Here is an 18,858-nt window from a genome sequence, read left to right as displayed (position 1 = left end):
CCTCCCCGTCGCGCTGATATGTCGGCGCCGCGGTTCGGCGATCCTCTCGCTCCCACAGTACGCTCTCGTAGACTGTCGTCCTCTAGCCGCGCCGCCACCTCTGGCTACGTTCTTCTGGAGGCGCACGACGGTCAGCGCCGCCACCGCTGGCGACGTTCCTGTGGAGACGCACGGCGGTCAACTTCTCCCATGGTACGCGCATTCTAGACCGAGGCCCCGTTCATGTCGGTGTAGCGCTGAATGTTAGCTGATAGACGCTGTTAATCTCACTATTTGCCGAAGTAGTTTACTGTCAATATGCTCTGCTTAAGAAGCTTCCTTGCCCTATTCTATACTCAATCTGCTTAGCTGAGATGGCATGCCAAGGCTAATTAGTTGCTAAAATATCCTGCCATATATTTATTGTGACGTAGATTGCCATGGTCTAGTAGCCAATCTGTTAGGTGAAATAGCTCTACACCGTTTTATACTCGATGTTTGTTGCTGCGATGGCCTTCGATAGTTCGATGGCTGTGTGCTGGGCCTCATTGACTGCTGAAACAGCCTGCCATAATTTGGCACTCAAATATGTTTGCTGAATTAGCTTTACATATATTTCGTTACTTAGATCTGCTTGTCCAAATATCTTGCCATAGCTTTAGACATCGACCTAGGTATTTTTTCTGGACTTCGTAAAAAAGCATATATGTTTTTCCTGTAATATCTACTAGAAGAACTAATGTGTATGTCTAACAGATGGATAGGACTTGGATAACTTCTGCTCGAAGATTCTCCGCTGCATATGTCGAGGGGGTTGAAAACTTCATGAACTTTATCAGAGCTGAGTACGGTGGTCTAAAATCAGATGTGCTCTGCCCGTGTAGCAGTTGTATGAATTCAGTTACAAGACCCCAGTCAACTGTGCAAAATCATCTACACGTGTATGGGATGTCAGTCACATATACTAGGTGGGTTCATCATGGTGAAGCTGTGAACGTCAATGTTATTGACTACATGGAAGCAACAGGTCACCATCTTGATCTGCCTGATGCTCAGGTGGAAGAGGAGGAGGAGGTGGTGGTGGCGGAGCCAGTGAGTTTGACCAACATTGAAACAATGCTACGAAATGCTCGTGCATTCCGTGAACTTTCACCTACAGAAGAAAAATGGTGGGCCCGCATGTTGGAACAATGCAACGTTGCTGTCACCCCAGGAAATAAGCTGTCAGTATTCTCAGCTATGGTCACCTTTATTCAGGTGAAGACATCTGAGCGGATGACCAACAAATCATTCGATGCGATGTTGGCTGCTTTCCGCAAATCTTTCCCAGATGCGTCTGAGCTGCCACACACCTACAGTAAAATGAAGAATTTCCTTCATGCAGTTGGAATTGGATATGATATGATCCATGTTTGTAAGAATAATTGTGTTCTATTCCAGAAGGATTATGCCAACTTAAGTTAATGCCCGAAATGCAAATCATCAAGATGGAAAGATGGTGATGCTGTGAAGAGGATTCCTCATAATGTTCTGAGACATTTTCCAATTACACCAAGATTGCAGAGGTTGTTTCATGATGCTGAAACAAGAGAGGATGTACTGTGGCATTCTAGGAACCAGGAGTACAGAGATCAGAATGTAATGAGCCATCCATCTCATGGTAGTGAGTGGAAAAGCTTCAATGATAAACACAAAGAGTTTGCTGCTGACCCGAGAAACATTAGACTTGGCTTAGCTTTAGATGAATTTAACCCATTTCGCCACCAGAGTGCCACATATAGCATGTGGCCAGTGCTTGTTATCCCTTACAACATGCCTCCAAATGTCTGCACCAAAGAATCAAACTACATGATGGCCTTGCTCATCCCAGGTCCAAAAAGTCCTGGAAAGGATTTTGATTTGTTCATGGAGCCTCTTGTGGAGGAACTTCAACAGCTATGGAAGGGTGTTCTCACTCGAGACCTATATAGCAGCCCACTAGCTGATTTCTTTCTGCGTGTTGTTATAATTTGGAGCATCCATGATTATCCGGCTTTGGGCACTATGTCAGGGCGAACGACACATGGTTACAATGCATGTGTTCGTTGTGACAGGAATCCGCTGTCATACGCAATACTTAGCAAGATTTGTTACATTGGACACCGTTGTTTCCTTGCCAAGGACAAGCCGCATCCTAGAAAATACCGAAGACATGTGTCATGCAAACCATGAAAACCGTGATGCGCCAAAGAGGCTCACCACCGATGAGTTGCAAGTGGAATTAGAGAAGGTCAGGCATATTACACCAGGAAACCATCCTGGTAATGGTAGCGGGAAAAGGAAGTGTGGCAGGGTAGAAGAGAGATTATTGTTTACCCGCAGGTCCACTTTGTGGGACTTGGAGTATTGGAAAGATTTGGATCTGCGGCATAATCTTGATGTGATGCACATCGAGAAAAATATATGTGACAACATTATCGGCACACTTCTTAATATTGATGGCAAGACGAAAGATACCTTAAATCTAGGATTTATTTGACACACCTGGGTATCAGAAAGGATTTGCAGGTGCAAGATGAAGGTAAACCACGGGATATGGCACCAGTTGTGTACGTCTTGGACAAGGTAAAAAGAAAAGAATTCTGCGAGGTCCTGTCACGTGTGAGATTCCCACATGGATTTGCTTCCAACCCTGAAAGGAGAGTCAGTGCAGATGGAAACAAGGTACAAGGGTTGAAAACTCATGACTCCCATGTCCTACTTCAAAGGGTTTTACCTGTTATCCTTAGAGGATTGGGCCGCCCTGACTTATACAGAGCGGTTGCAGAGTTGGGACAATTCTTCAGGGAACTCTGCAGTAGGAATTTCAGGATAGATGCTTTGGAGCGTCTTAGAGACAAGATACCAACTATCCTATGCGACCTTGAGAAGATATATCCTCCAGCCTTCTTTAATGTGATGGTGCATTTGGCTGTTCATCTACCTGATGAGGCACTACTTAGAGGTCCAGTACAGTATGGCTAGATGTACCCTATTGAAAGGCGGCTAGGCACTTTCACGGGCTATGTTAGGAACAGAGCTAGACCCGAGGGTTCCATTGCAGAGGCCTACATTGCTACAGAAGCATTGACATTCTGCTCAAAATACATTGAAACAGCTGATCAGCTTAGCAAAGAGGTGGGTGAAGACAATCCCGAGCTCAATGTTTTCGATTATTCTGTTCGAGTTACAGGGAAGAGTCGACAAGAGGACAAACCTAAAGATTTGGAAAAAATGGTTTGGTATGTGTTGAATAACTGTGCTGAGATACTACCTTCTATCAAGTAAGTGCAGTACTGCAGCTTATACATCGTAATCTACTAAACTTGCAGCACATTCTTATATATTTCGATGTTTGACGCGATCACTATGTTGTGCAGCATCTACAAAGAGGAGTTACTGCCGCAAAATCCAAGAAACATTGACAAACTGGTTGTGGCAGGATTTGCGAAATGGTTCAAGAACCATGTAAGGTTTTGAAGTGCACTGTCAGTCTTTTATAATATATTGAGTATATAAGATGATCAGCTCGTCTATTTTCTAACCATAGGTTAAGAAGATGCGGGAGGATGGGCAGGCAGTTGATGATGCCCTTTACTCACTAGCAATGGGTCCTGATACTCGAGTAAGACATTATGAATCTTGCGTTGTTGGAGATGTGCGCTACAACACCCTTGCACGAGACGAAGGCAGGAAGACACAAAATAGTGCCATCATGAGCATGGATACGTATGAAAAAGAGACAACTGAAATGTATGCTAACATAACAGACATTGTTCAGTTGCATTATATCTCCAGTTTCGAGGATCATCGGTGTGTGGTTCTGTTGTGTTGTCGTTGGTATAACCTGTTTTTCAGGATCGCAAAACCCAGAGCTGATGATTATTTCAAATCCATCAATGTCCAGGCGGCATGCCAGACCAACGAGCCTTTTATTTTGGCAAATCAAGCAACACAGATATTTTTCTTGGAAGACACATTTGCACGTAGTGATGACTGGAGAGTATTGCAATGGTTTGAGTAGAGGAATTCGTTTAATGAAGTTGCACAACAAGATGATGCTTACACTGCTCCTGATGTACAAGATAACACAAATGTTCCTAATATCTTTGAGAACCATCACGTCAATGATGCCGGCGAAAAGATTGCATGTCGTGCTGTGGACATACAAGAGTTCATCAAGAAGAAGCCAACATTCGAGGACGTTGAGGATGAAGAAGAAGATGACACCATGGGGAATTACGATTCAGACTGATACACATGGCGAAGATGTTGATGCTGTTGCTGCGGATGATGTTACATTGCTTTTGTCGTATTTGCCTGTCAGAAGACGTTTTTTATCTACTATGTGAAACTGTGTTTGCTATGACAACTGAAACCTGATGAACATGTTCTTTAGTATTTTGCTGTGAGAACATCACTTGTTATGTATGCTGATTTGTGTTTGGTGATTGTATGACAACTAAAACATGATGACATTGTTGTTTAGTTATACTCATATTTGGCTGTGAAACTTGAATTTGATGACATAGTTTGCTGTTGGACTGCAATTTGCTCGGCGTCTTCGAATGAGAACAAAGCTGACCCGACAGGGCCTCTGCTATTTATTTATTTATATGAGCAAAAGGGGATACCCCCTGATTTCTGTTAATAGAAATCATCAGATGTTCACAACACTACACCCAGCCTGCTACACAGGTTTCATTCATTACTAGTTTCAGCAAAGTGCTCATGTTGTAGCCACGGAATACATCACGAGTGCTACATACACTGCAAATAAAGAGACAATCATCCTACAGAGCACATCGATTTTGTCCATTATCTTCACAAGCTCTTTCATCTCCTCATTGCTGTCATGGCCGTTCAACAGCTGTTGCTTGGCCATGATCAGAGGAACTGCATCTTTAACCTTCTGCTCCGCATCTTCCTCTTCTGTCGTTCCTTCAGTTACTTGTCCAACACCCCAACCTGCTAGTATTGGGATTCCTCGGCTAACCAAATAATCAGCGTAGTTGCATTCCCCCACATCAGCAACTTCCCAGAAATACAAATCACACGAATCTTCCCTTTTCTGCATGAATCAAATTGGAAGATCATCAACCAAACTATTAAAAAATCAGCAACTGAAAGCAGCAGAACAACACTTAAAAGTATTATTACCCCATGATTCGGACATTTGTAGAAGACTCGGCCAGGGTTGCGGATTGTGGTTGAGACGCGACGGATGACTCTGCGTGATTTGCAGCAGTGGCACCACACCAACGGCAGTGGGTTGCGATGAGCAATTGGCTGCGGTGCGCGTGCCGGCGGGGGTGTGATGAGACCCACAGGCGATTATACAGGTGGCGACTTGGCGCATGTCTGGTTGTTGCCTACTGAAGAGCAGGTGGACGAGCAGCCAGCGGACATGGTTGCTGCGGCCAGAGCTTCTGATGCTAGGCAGAGTAAGTAGAGAAGAGGAGAAGCGAACGTTGGATATGTCAATTTCATTACTTGCAGAGTAGCATAGCATCATATATAGTCATAGTCTAGGTTTGGATTCGAACCAGCTACGGGAGCACGTCTTTCTTTTTTCTAAAACTCGGCAACGTCTCTTTACTGGTACACTAGCTTGTTCTGTACGCCTTCCCAAGTCTTTGATTTTCTTTCTATATATAAAAAAGTATGCTACTTGGTGTCCGCTTAGTCAACAAACGATTGTGCCAACCTTGACCGTTCGATTGACATTCAACGTATGTCGCTTTTCTTCAGTCTCTTCTTCCTCGAGCCGCCAAAGCCATACCAGCACCGGCGTGACCGCCTGCTCCCTCCTCCCACGGCTGGTTGTGATCTTCCCCGGCTCCTGTTCATTCCCGTCTGAGGCCTCACCATCGTCCTCTGCCTTGGTTTGCTCGCTGCGGCGCCGCCCTCCGGTGTTGTCAACATGGTCAACAACCGAGAGGAATAAGGAGATGACTGTACATGGTGAGGATGATAGTAGGGACCCAGCAGCACGCAGTAATTTTGGTTTTTTGGGACGGAGAAGGTTATCAACTGGGTTGTGCGGGACTCGTGGCCCGTCTAGCCTAGGCTTTTATTTCATATGTTTAGCACGTGACCAGCCCAGTTTGTTTTTTTCCTTTCTGAAAATGGCTAGCCAGCTATTTTGTTTTTTTACAGAATAACCAACATAGGCCTACTTGCTTTTCTACGCCCTGCTAGGCTGGAAATATTTCAAGATGAGGAGGGATGAATTTTGCCCAGAAAATGGGCTATAAGTAATAAGAAATGGGCTATAAGTAATAATAAATGGGCTGTAAAATGAAAAAATACAGCAAATAGGCAATTAGTTCCAAAATACTGTTTTCTTTCGAATTTTGATATTTTAAATTTCATTGTTTTTGCGCGGGTAAAATTTCATTGAATTTAAATTAAATTAAGGTATATTTAGATTTAAAATTAGTTTGAATCTGGCTAGAAATTTCGGGTTGTATGCTGTTTGGGACAGATTTGGAGGCTGACTTGTGGGTCTACTAGGTTGACGTGTACTTTGGCTTTGTCAACTTAGTCCACAAAAGATTCTAGCAGCAGTGACCGTTGGATGTTAATCCAACGACCGTGCTACTTCTTCAATATTTGATCTTCTTGCTCCAGCCGCCCAAACCAGCTCCGGCGGGATTGCCTGCTCCCGCCTTCCGTGGCCGGCTGTGCTACCGCACAGGCCACACCGCCCCACCCTACTTCATTGTTGGCCAGGCCATTCCTCTACTCACCCACACCTCCTGTTATTTTCCGGCGACGGCAGCCGGACCAGTAAACCCTCGTACTCCCCACAGCGTGGGCAACCATTGCCGAGTCTTCCCCAACTCCGTGTCGTTCCCTTCCTAGGCATCGCCGTCGTCCACCGCCATGGTGCTCTCGGCGCGTCCTGGTCAACGTGGTCAACGAACGACATCCATCGGCCGTGGACTATACGCGCAAAATAATGATTCCTCCACCTGACAGTTGGGACCCACCGGAAGGGCCTCTGTATTTCACGAAAAAACGTTCCCCCCGCTGACATGTCGGACCCACCAGCTATATCTTCGCACGCAAGGAAGTGCCTCCTTATTACGCACAAAAAAATGAATACCCCCTGCTAGCTGGGACCCACCATTGTGGGAGGCTGGCTTGTGGGCCTACTAATTTGACAGGGAAGGAGGGCTTTGTCAACTTAGTCAATATGAACGATTCTAGCTCCAGTGACCGTACGATGTCCATCCAATGGCCGTAGTACTTCTTCAACCTCTGGTCTTCTTGCTCCAGCCGCCCAAAGCAGCGCCGGTCGTGCCGCATGCTCCTGCCTCCCATGGCCGGATGTGCTGCCGTGGAGGCCTCACCGCCCCCTACTATTCCCACCGCTGGCCAGGCCCTGCGGCGACGGCAGCCTCACACCGCAGCCGAACCAGTGAACCCTCATACTCCTCTCCGCGCGGGCTTCCACTGCCGCGTCTTCCCCGGCTCCATGTCATCCCCTTCCTAGGCCTCGCCGTCGTCCACCGCCGTGGTGCTCTCCGCGCGGCGTGGTCAACGTGGTCAAGGAACAACTTCCATCGGAAGAGTACTGTATGTGGAGAGGCTGACAGCTGGGTCCATGGCCACAACCCAGTTTTTTTGTGATTTGCCAAGTAAGTCGCTTTGTCAGGCATGTTGGGCTGCAAATCTTTCAAGACGAGGAGAGCTTTCATTCGGCTGGCTGAGAAAATGGCCCATCAGTAATGAGAAATGGGTTGTACATTTTTAAAACACATCAAACCGGCAATTAGTTTCAAATATCTTTTTTTTCATTTCGAGATTTTAAATTACATTAATTTTTATGCGAGGAGAATTTGTTGGATTTTATATTGATATACATTTATTTTTAAAACCAGTTTGAATGTGAGTCAAAATTTTGGGATTAAAAACAGTTCGGACCGCACCGAAATATGCAAAATTTCGTATAATTTTTTAACCGTGGCCACAATATGGGCTGTAATGCTAACAAAAAGAATATGGGCTCCAAAAAAACGTTAAGAATTAGCAAATGGGCTGTAAATTATTAGAAATAATGGTAGATGGGTTGTATGCTGTTTCCAACATATTTGAGGCTTTCCTAAAAAAAGGTTGACGCACAAGCAGTGGCTGTTGGATGTCCATCGAACGGCCGTCGTGCTTCTTCAATCTCTACTCTTCCTGCTCCAGCCGCTCAAACAAGCACCGGCGGGACTGCCTATTCCCTCCTCCCTGCGGTCGACTGTGCTGCCGCGCAGGCCTCACCGCCCCACCGTACTCCCATCGCTGGCCTAGCCATCCGTCTACTCACCCACACCTGTTGTTATTCTCCGGCGATGGCAGACGAACCAGTAAACCCTCGTACAGTCGTACTCCCCTCCGCGTGGGAAACAACTGCCGAGTCTTCGCTGCCTCTGTGTCGTTCCCTTCCTAGGCCTCACCTCGTCCACCGCCCTGGTGCTCTCGGCGCAGCCTGGTAAACATGGTCAACGACTGACATGCATCTGAAGTGGACTGTACGTGGAGAGGCCGACAACTGGGTCCATGGCCGCACGCAAGGAAATGCCACCTTATTACACGCAAAATAGTGATTCCTCCACCTGACATCAGGGACCCACCGAAAGGGCCTCTGTATTTCGCGAAAAAAACGTTACCGCCGCTGACGGCTCGGACACCCCAGACATATCTTCGCACGCAAGGAAGTGCCTCCTTATTATGCACAAAAAAATTAATACTCCCCATGTTAGCTGGGACCTAGTATAGTGGCAGGCTGACTTGTGGGCCTACTAAGTTGACGGGGACGGAGGGCTTTGTCAACTTAGTCAATATACACGATTCTAGCTCCAGTCACCGTATGATGTCCATCCAACGGCAGTGGTGCTTCTTCAACCTCTGGTCTTCTTGCTCCAGCCGCCCGAACCAACACCGGTCGTGCCTCGTGCTCCTGCCTCCCAAGGCCGGCTGCGATGCGGCGGAGGCCTCACCGCCCCCTACTACTCCCACCGCTGGCCAGGCCATCCCTCTACTCACCCACACCCCCTGTTATCCTGCGGCGACGACAGCCTCACACCGCAGCGAACCAGTGAACCCTCGTACTCCTCTACGTGTGGGCATCCACTGCCGCGTCTTCCCCGGCTCCGCGTCGTCCCCTTCCTAGGCCTCGCCGTCGTCCACCGCCCTGGTGCTCTCGGCGCGGCATGGTCAACGTGGTCAAGGAACGGCTTCCATCGGACATGGACTGTACGTGGAGAGGCTGACAACTGGGTCCACGGCTGCAGCAAGGAAGTGCCTCGTTATTATGTGCAAAAATAATTATTCCTCCACCTGACAGCGGGGACCCACCGGACGGGCCACCGTATTTCACGAAAAAAATGTTTGCCCCTGACTGCTGGGACCCTCCAGCTATCTTCGCACGCAAGGAAGTGCGTCCGGGCAAAAAAAACAATTCGCCCCCTGACTGCTGGGACCCACCAGCTACATCTTCGCAGGCAAGGAAGTGCCTGATAGTCGGGACCCACCTGGTCGAAGCGTACGTAGCGTTGTGATTCTGGTCGCGAACGTGTACGTACATATATACTGGTGGATGTAGAGGCGCGCACGTGTCGTAGTAGAGGCGCGTATGTGTCGTAGTAGAGGCGCGCACGTAGCATGTACACGTACGTACAGCGGCCAGGGTGCAAGAAAGAAAATATGGACATGTATGTGTACATACGGGCAGGGTCTCGAATGCCTACTCGCGCATAAGTACGGCCAGGGCTCGTGTACATGGCTGGGTCGGAATGGAGAAACAGCGTCGTCATCGTGTTCATGGGGAGGCAACGGAATGCGTTGTGTTCATGGGGAGGCAACGAAATGCGTCGTGTTCATCGGGAGGCAATAGAACGCGTGGGAGCCAACCGGCTGGGTATGAATGGAATGTGTGGTCGTGTTCATCGGGAGGGCTTGGACGGAACAGGCGATGCAAACGAGGCCTGGCGTACCGTGCAACGGAGGAAACAGACCTGCTATATTCGGAACGGGGTCCTGTTGATCGGGAGGGGTCTGGCGTACTGCAAAACGGAGGAAACGGACCTCCTATGATTGAAACAGGGGTCCTGTTGATCGGGAGGGGTGTGGCGTACCGCAAAATGGAGGAAATGGACGTCCTACGGTCGAAACGGGGGTCCTGTTGATCGGGAGGGGTGTGGCGTACCACAAAACGGACGAAATGGACTTCTGTTGGAGTGCTACGGTCGAAACGGGGGTCCTGTTCATCGGAAGGGGTGTGGCGTGCCGCAAAACGGGACTCCACGGGATACTGTTCATCTCCACCATCGACCTCCTCCAGCCTCCACGGGCTACCGTCGACCTCCTCCAGCCTCCACGGGCTCCTGTGTTGGAAATATGCCCTAGAGGCAATAATAAAATGGTTATTATTGTATTTCCTTGTTCATGATAATTGTCTATTGTTCATGCTATAATTGTATTAACCGGAAACCGTAATACATGTGTGAATACATAGACCACAACATGTCCCTAGTAAGCCTCTAGTTGACTAGCTCGTTGATCAATAGATGGTCATGGTTTCCTGACCATGGACATTGGATGCCATTGATAACGGGATCACATCATTAGGAGACTGATGTGATGGACAAGACCCAATCTTAAGCATAGCACAAGATCGTGTAGTTCGTTTGCTAAAGCTTTTCTAATGTCAAGTATCATTTCCTTAGACCATGAGATTGTGCAACTCCCGGATACCGTAGGAATGCTTTGGGTGCACCAAACGTCACAACATAACTGGGTGGCTATAAAGGTGCACTACAGGTATCTCTGAAAGTGTCTGTTGGGTTGGCACGAATCGAGACTGGGATTTTTCACTCCGTATGACGGAGAGGTATCTCTGGGCCCACTCGGTAATGCATAATCATAATGAGCTCATTGTGACTAAGTAGTTGGTCACGGGATCATGCATTACGGAATGAGTAAAGTGACTTGCTGGTAACGAGATTGAATGAGGTATTGGGATACCGACGATCGAATCTCGGGCAAGTAACGTACCGATTGACAAAGGGAATTGTATACGGGATTGCTTGAATCCTCGACATCGTGGTTCATCCGATGAGATCATCGTGGAACATGTGGGAGCCAACATGGGTATCTAGATCCCGCTGTTGGTTATTGGCTGGAGAGTTGTCTCGGTCATGTCTGCATGATTCCCGAACCCGTAGGGTCTACACACTTAAGGTCCGATGACGCTAGGGTTATAGGGAAAGTTTGTATGTGGTTACCGAATGTTGTTCGGAGTCCCGGATGAGATCCTGAACGTCAGGAGGAGTTCCGGAATGGTCCGGAGGTAAAGAATAATATATAGGAAGTGAGGTTTTGACCACCGGAAGTGTTTCGGGCGTCACCGGTAATGTACCGGGACCACTGGAGGGTTCCGGGGGTCCACCAGGAGGGGCCACTAGCCCCGGAGGCTTGCATGGGCCAAGAGTGGGAAGGGACCAGCCCCTGAGTGGGCTGGTGCGCCTCCCACCAGGGCCCAAGGCGCAGCTAGGAGGAGAAGGGGGGAAACCCTAGGCGCAGATGGGCCTAAGGTCCACCCTAGGGCGCGCCCCCCTCTCCCCCTCTTGGCTGCCCCCTAGAGGGGGCGCACCCTCCTCCCCTCCTCCTATAAATAGTGGGGGTTTTGGGGCTGCCCAACACACGAGTCTCTCTCCCTCTTGGCGCAGCCCTACCCCACTCCCTCCTCGTCTCTTGCAGTGCTTGGCGAAGCCCTGTTGGCGTGCCACGCTCCTCCACCGTCACCACGCCTTCGTGCTGCTGCTGGACGGAGTCTTCCCCAACCTCTCCCTCTCTCCTTGCTAGATCAAGGCGCGGGAGACGTCACCAGGCTGTACGTGTGTTGAACGCGGAGGCGCCATTGTTGACGCTTAGATCGGAATCGACCGCGATCTGAATCGCTGTGTGTATGACTCCACCAACCGCGTTCTTGTAACGCTTCCGCTTAGCGATCTTCAAGGGTATGAAGATGCACTCCCTCTCTCTTGTTGCTAGTATCTCCTAGATTGATCTTGGTGACACGTAGGAAATTTTTGAATTATTGCTACGTTCCCCAGCATCCTGTTCATCCAGCCTCCACCGCGCGCTACTCCACCGGCTACTGTTCAACCACCCCTCCACGGGCACCCCTCCGCCGTCTACTATTCATCCAGCCCTCCACACCACGGGGTCCTATTCAACCACCCCTCCACGGGCACCCCTCCACCGTCTACTGTTCATCCAGCCCTCCACCACACCACGAGGTCCTGTTCATCCAGAGGCAACGCCACCGCTCACTGTTCATCCACCCCCCCCCTCCCGCAATGCTCACTATTCATCCAATCGATCGGCTTCAGTTAGCAGCAGTAGCGAAGGAATCGCTCGATCGGGTTCAGTTAACAGCCATCGATCGATCGCTCGGGTTCAATAACGTGTGGCCTGCAGTGCAATCGCTCGGGTTCAGTTAGAGCCCAACGCCTCACTCGGGTTCAGTTAGAGCCAACGCCTCGCACACACGCACGTACGTGTATGAGAGAAATGTGCATCGCTCAGCCCCTCGACCTCCCACCATAACCGGAAACTCCCCGAAATTTTCCTCGCCCTTGCTTCTACCACGTTTTTTTCCGTCATGGACGGCCCAAGGAATGTCATGCAGCTGCGTCTCCGGCCCGCCCAGGACGAAAAGCCCATCTTCTGTCATGATTTTTTGTCATAGAAGTAGGAGCCCACCACATATATGATGATACCGGGTTTTGTCACAATTATCGTCATAGAAGTGTCATATGTATGACAGAAAAAAAATTCGTTCGGCCCAAAATGTCACGGATGTGTCTTTTTTTTGTAGTGCATGTCACACACTATGGGCTTCTTATCAAGCAAGATGGTCTCATAGAAGTCATGTTGTTCCTTTGTATGGAACCTGTAGTCCACAATAGTCCTTCTCCTAGTGGCATATGGATTAGACTCTCTCCATAGCCTTAGACCAAAGTCCTTCCTAACTTTCATGTTCTCTGCAATTGGATGAGCATCATTGTGGTCTGGAATTTTTGGTTTCAATTTCCTCAAGACAACAGAATCATCTTCTTCTTCCATTGTAGCTTCAGGCATTGGGGCCTTGTTCTTCTCTGCTGCTAGGATGTTCCTGGTGCTCCTCTTGGGTGCAGTTTTGGGTTTTGGAGCAGGTGGCTTAGGAGTTCCTTTGGGCTTAGATGGAGCAGCCCCTAATCTTATGGCATCTCCCATAAGCTTTTGAGCTTTGGGTGCTGGTGCAACATCCTCTTCCTCTTCTTCAGAGTCTTTCATGATTGAAGATCTCCCAAGCACTCTGGCAGTGGTCTTCTTGACCCTCTCTTTCCTTTTCTTTTCTGTCACAACCTGCTCTTTGGGTGCAGATCCCAAAGTCTCTTAGGTGGATGCTCTGGCTTTAGACATTGGAGCTCTCTTGGCAGGAACCTTTTGCTTCATCCCTGGCTTGGTGGCAGCAGCTGTGCCATATTCCTTCTTCAGGACTTTCCTCTTTGAGGTGGTTTCTTCCTCCTCAGCCACATAGTCCTCATCCTCTGACTATGAGGTTCTTTTCTTGCTGGCCCTTGTGGCAGCCTTTGGTAGATTGTTGGGTGTGCTCCTGCTGCCATCATCTGAGCTGCTAGAGGGGCTAGTGCCCTCACTCAAGTGAACCTGCTCCTCTGACTTGTTCTGACTGTCACTCTGATCTGACATGATGCAAACACTGACAGCAAACCTTGTGAATAGATTATAGATGAGGTAGAGTGGATGAGCATCACAAAGTACAGAGGTTTTTGCAAAAGAATGAATTAAAAACTTAGTTTTAGTTTTCCACAGAAAGCATTTCGGATCTACCGATTTGCAAACTCGGTGATACCGAAGCAGCTTTTGGAACCTAAACTAGTGAACTCGGTCAGACCGAGTCACAGTTCGGTGGCACCGAGACTGCTAGGGTTTCACAAAGTGTTGAACTCGATCACACCGATTTGCAATTCTCGATCAGACCGAGAATCACATGTGCAATGTCCTGAGCCAAATCGGTGGAACTGATTTCATCAACTCGGTCGGTCCGAGATGGTTTCAGGAGAAACCTAACCCTAAATTTTCAATTCACGACTAAACTACGGAATATTTTCGATGGATAGAACGATCTCAATCATGGCAAGATACATGACAAAGCAATGTGCTGGGGAATCGGAGTTAGAACAACACAAAGTTCAAGTCCATACCCTAGTTCGGCGATGAACTTGCTACAGCGGCAACGGCGGAGACGATCCCGTTGACAGCGACGGAGACCAGCGACAGGAGGCGGCTCGTGACGAGGAGGAGGATCGGGAGACCCAGGGAGGCAGAGCAGGCTAAGCGCGGGCGAGGAGGTTCGGAAAGTTTTCCAAAATTTGACCAGTGGATATATATAGCCTGACCCTATCGGTGTGACCGAGTGGAACAACTCGGTGGCACCGAGATTCATAACTGCAAGCAGTTACTGAAACTTGGTGTGATCAAGAAGTTCAAATCGGTTGCACCGAGATTGAAAACCTAGATCAACTTAGTGATCTCGGTATGACCGAAATGGATGAACCGGTCAGACCGAAACACACAAAGAAGTTTTTGGAAGTTTAAGTCTATGACGAATCGGGGACTCCGAGTGCTCCTCAAATAGAGTGGTTCGAATCTGACTTGATCAAACTTTGTGATGCAGCATGAATAGAGTTTGAGATGAGAAAAGCATAGATAGCTAGAGAAGGTTCTTAGGCATTCTTGTCCATCCACTTGGCCAAAAGAAAAGGAAACCAATCAATCAAAACAACAAGTGGATGTCCTCGAATGAGTAAATTATGCAACCAACATGCTCACACAATAAAATGACAAATGAAATATGTGGCAAAGCATGCACAAACAATTCTAGCATCTATCAAGCAATTGGCGATGACTAGGTCATCTATATATGAGTATATTGACTTAGGAGTCAAATGAGAACATTTGATCATAGGTCATACTCATCATTTAAGCACAAGTGGGGTTACCACTTTTACATAAAGCGTTGTTGTGTTCACACCATTAGAGTTGCTTTACCTCAATTGTTAGAGCAAAGCTCCCCCTAGATGTGATATCCCCCCTAAGAGGGATGAACTAACCTTGGGTTTTGTCGATGATGACTTCATGTAGGTGTTGAAGATGTGGATGCTCTAAGTTGATGTAGATCATTCGGAGCTATCCTTTGGAGTGAGTTGCACTTTCAATACCTACACGGGATATCCATAGACATAGAGTGATGCACACACAAGATGATGTCTATGAGAGCATTAGGTTACCTTGTCCCTTGTCTTACCAACAAGAGGGTTTGTGACTCCTTGAACTAGTGCAAGATGTGGAAGTTGATTGCACTTGTTCTTGCCAAAATGATAAGAGTGAAGTATGTTGGCGGAGTCACCCTCAAGAACTCTCTAGTTCTTCTTCTTCGGGATCCACACCATCTTGATGGGAATCCTCGGAGTTGTAGTTGTACTTGATGAAGTGGAACTTGATGTAGTCTTGGGAACCCACTTGACCAAGGCCTTAGGAGCTTCTTCAAATGCATCAATTTCCTCTTGAAGCTTGTCCTTGCCTTTTTCCTTGTGGTCTTGTGGTGGAAGATCATCTTGAGCTTGTGTCCCCTTGAAAGAAGTAGGATCATACTTCTCTTGTTGAGGAACAAACTTCGTCTTGGGGTATTGATCTTCTTCCCACTCAACTTCATTAGCATTGAACTTTCGTTCAAAACCAATACCTTGATTCTTTCGGTGCCTTCCTTGCTTGCGTACAATTTCCTCGAATTGCTTACTCCCGGCAAGGCTCTTGTAAACACCTTTCTCTATGATTCCCTTCAATAAGCTATTTTCTTGCTCAAGTGTAACTTGGCTAAGAGAATCATTAGTGGAATCAAGAGAACTACTAGAAGCAACAATATTGGATTTAGCATGATTATTGTTACTACTAGAAGAAGAATCCTTCTTGTTCTTGTTACTAGACTTGACTTGAGGCATGTAAGTGGATAAGAGTAAACGCTTGGCAATGTAAGAAGAACTTTTCTTGCGAAGATCATCATTTATTGCCTTTAAGAACTCATTCTCTTGCTCAAGATTGAGCTTCTCAAAACGTAATTTGTCATGAGTCCTTCAAAGTTCTCGATGATCTCCTAAGATAGTTTCATGAGCTAACTTAAGAGTGTTTAGTTCTTTAGTTAGAGACTAAATCTTCTCCTTATCATTGTCATTCGTTCCATCTTGATTAGCATGATTAATTGACGTTTCATCATAGTATTCATCACTAGAGTTGTCAAAAAGTAAATCATCATCACCTAACAAGTCATCTTCATCACTATTGAAATCAACATACTCGGGGTGTGATACCTTTGGTCCTTTAGCCATGAAGCATCTTCCAATTCCTTCATTTGGTGAATCAAATATGTCGTAGGAGTTGGTTGACACAAGTGCTAGACCGGCAACACCTTCATCTTGAGTATATTCAGAGTCGGAGTGATAGCTTCTCTCGGAGTAATTGTCGCAGTCGGAGCCAGATACCCATTCACCAACATGAGCTTGATGTCTTTGTTTTGTGTAGCTCCTTGATGACTTGTCCTTCCTTTCCGAATCCTTGCTTCTCCGTGAGGGTCTTCGTTCATAACAATCATCCCTACTCCTTCTCTCCCTCGATGGTGATTCTTCTCTTCTACTTCTTCTTTTGGGAGAATCTTCTCTTCTCTTGTGGGGAGCCGTACACTCATTGGAGTAGTGTCCGGGTCTTCCACAATTGTAGCAGTTTCGCTCTCAACTAGAAGATCTCTTGTCATTGTAGGACCTTGACTTGGAACTTCTCCCTTTGCTTCTATTCTTGTAGAACTTGTTGAAGCTCTTCACCATTAGGCTCAATTCTTCATTGAAGGTTTGTTTCTCACTTGATGATGTGGGAGCTTCACATGAGGCTTTGTAAGCACCACTTGACTTGTTATGGAGCTCCTCCTTATCCTTGAGTGACATCTCATGAGCAACAATTCTTCCAATGACTTCTGTTGGCTTGAGATCTTTGTAATTTGGCATCATTTGGATCAATGTGCATACGGTATCGTATTTTCCATCCAAGGCTCTTAGGATCTTCTTGATGATGAATTTGTCGGTCATCTCTTCACTTCCTAAGCCGGCAATCTCATTTGTGATAAGAGCAAGCCTAGAGTACATTTCAGCAACACCTTCACCATCCTTCATTTTGAACTTGTCAAGTTGACTTTGAAGCACATCCAACTTGGATTCCTTGACGGAGTCGGTACCTTCGTGCATATCAATCAAAGTATCCCAAATTTCCTTTGTATTCTCAAGATGTTTGATTTTGTTGAATTCTTCGGGGCACAATCCGTTGAAGAGGATATCACAAGCTTGAGCATTGTATTGCAGCATCTTCAACTCTTCCGCGGTAGCTTCACGATTTGGTTCTCTCCCATCAAAGAATTCACCTTGCAAGCCAACACACATAATAGCCCAAACGGAGGGGTTATGTCCAAGAATACGCATTTTCATCTTACGCTTCCAACTAGCAAAATTAGTACCATCAAAGTAAGGACCTCTACGATGGTAATTTCCCTCGCTAGACGCCATACTCTCCTAGGTTGTGAAACCAAGGCTATGACTTCCAAAAGCTATGAAAATCATGGCAAATGGAGACCAAAGCTCTGATACCACTTGTAGGATCGAAAGTATGTCTAGAGGGGGGTGATTAGACTACTTGACCAAATAAAAATCTAGCCTTTTCCCAATTTTAGTTCTTGGTAGATTTTAGCAACTTTGAACAAGTCAAGCAATCTTAACACAATTCAAGCAAGCATGCAAAGAGTATATGAGCAGCGGAAAGTAAAGCATGCAACTTGCAAGAATGTAAAGGGAGGGGTTTGGAGGATTCAAACGCAATTGGAGACACGGATATTTTGTCGTGGTTCCGATAGTTGGTGCTATCGTACATCCACGTTGATGGGGACTTCAACACACAAAGGGTAACAGTTGCATGAGTCCACTGAGGGCTCCACCCACGAAGGGTCCACGAAGAAGCAACCTTGTCTATCCCACCATGGCCATCGCCCACGAAGGACTTGCCTCACTAGCAGTAGATCTTCACGAAGTAGGCGATCTCCTTGCCCTTACAAACTCCTTGGTTCAACTCCACAATCTTGTCGGAGGCTCCCAAGTGACACCTAGCCAATCTAGGAGACACCACTCTCCAAGAAGTAACAAATGGTGTGTTGATGATGAACTCCTTGCTCTTGTGCTTCAAATGATAGTCTCCCCAACACTCAACTCTCTCGCACAGGATATGGATTTGGTGGAAAGAAGATTTGAGTGGAAAGCAACTTGGGGAAGGCTAGAGATCAAGATTCATATGGTAGGAATGGAATATCTTGGTCTCAACACAAGTGTAGGTGGTTCTCTCTCAGAAAATATAGGTTGGAAGTGTAGGTTTGTTCTGATGGCTCTCTCCACGAATGAAGAGGAAGTGGAGGGGTATATATAGCCTCCACACAAAATCTAACTGTTACACATAACTTTCCAAACTCGGTGGGACCGAATGGTTAAACTCGGTCGGACCGATTCAGCAAAGCTAGTGACCGTTAGGGTTTTCTGTGGGACCGACATGCAACTCGATAGGACCGATATGATTAGGGTTAGGGCATAACGTAATCTCGGTGAGACCGATTACACAAACTCGGTGAGACCAATTTTGGTAATAAGCTAACCAGAGAGTTGGTCAGGTAAACTCGGTGGGACCGATCACTCATTTCGGTGAGACCGAAATGTT

Source organism: Triticum dicoccoides, chromosome 1A, assembly GCF_002162155.2.
Source record: "Triticum dicoccoides isolate Atlit2015 ecotype Zavitan chromosome 1A, WEW_v2.0, whole genome shotgun sequence".
NCBI lineage: Eukaryota > Viridiplantae > Streptophyta > Magnoliopsida > Poales > Poaceae > Triticum > Triticum dicoccoides.
Note: the sequence above shows the minus strand (reverse complement) of the source record.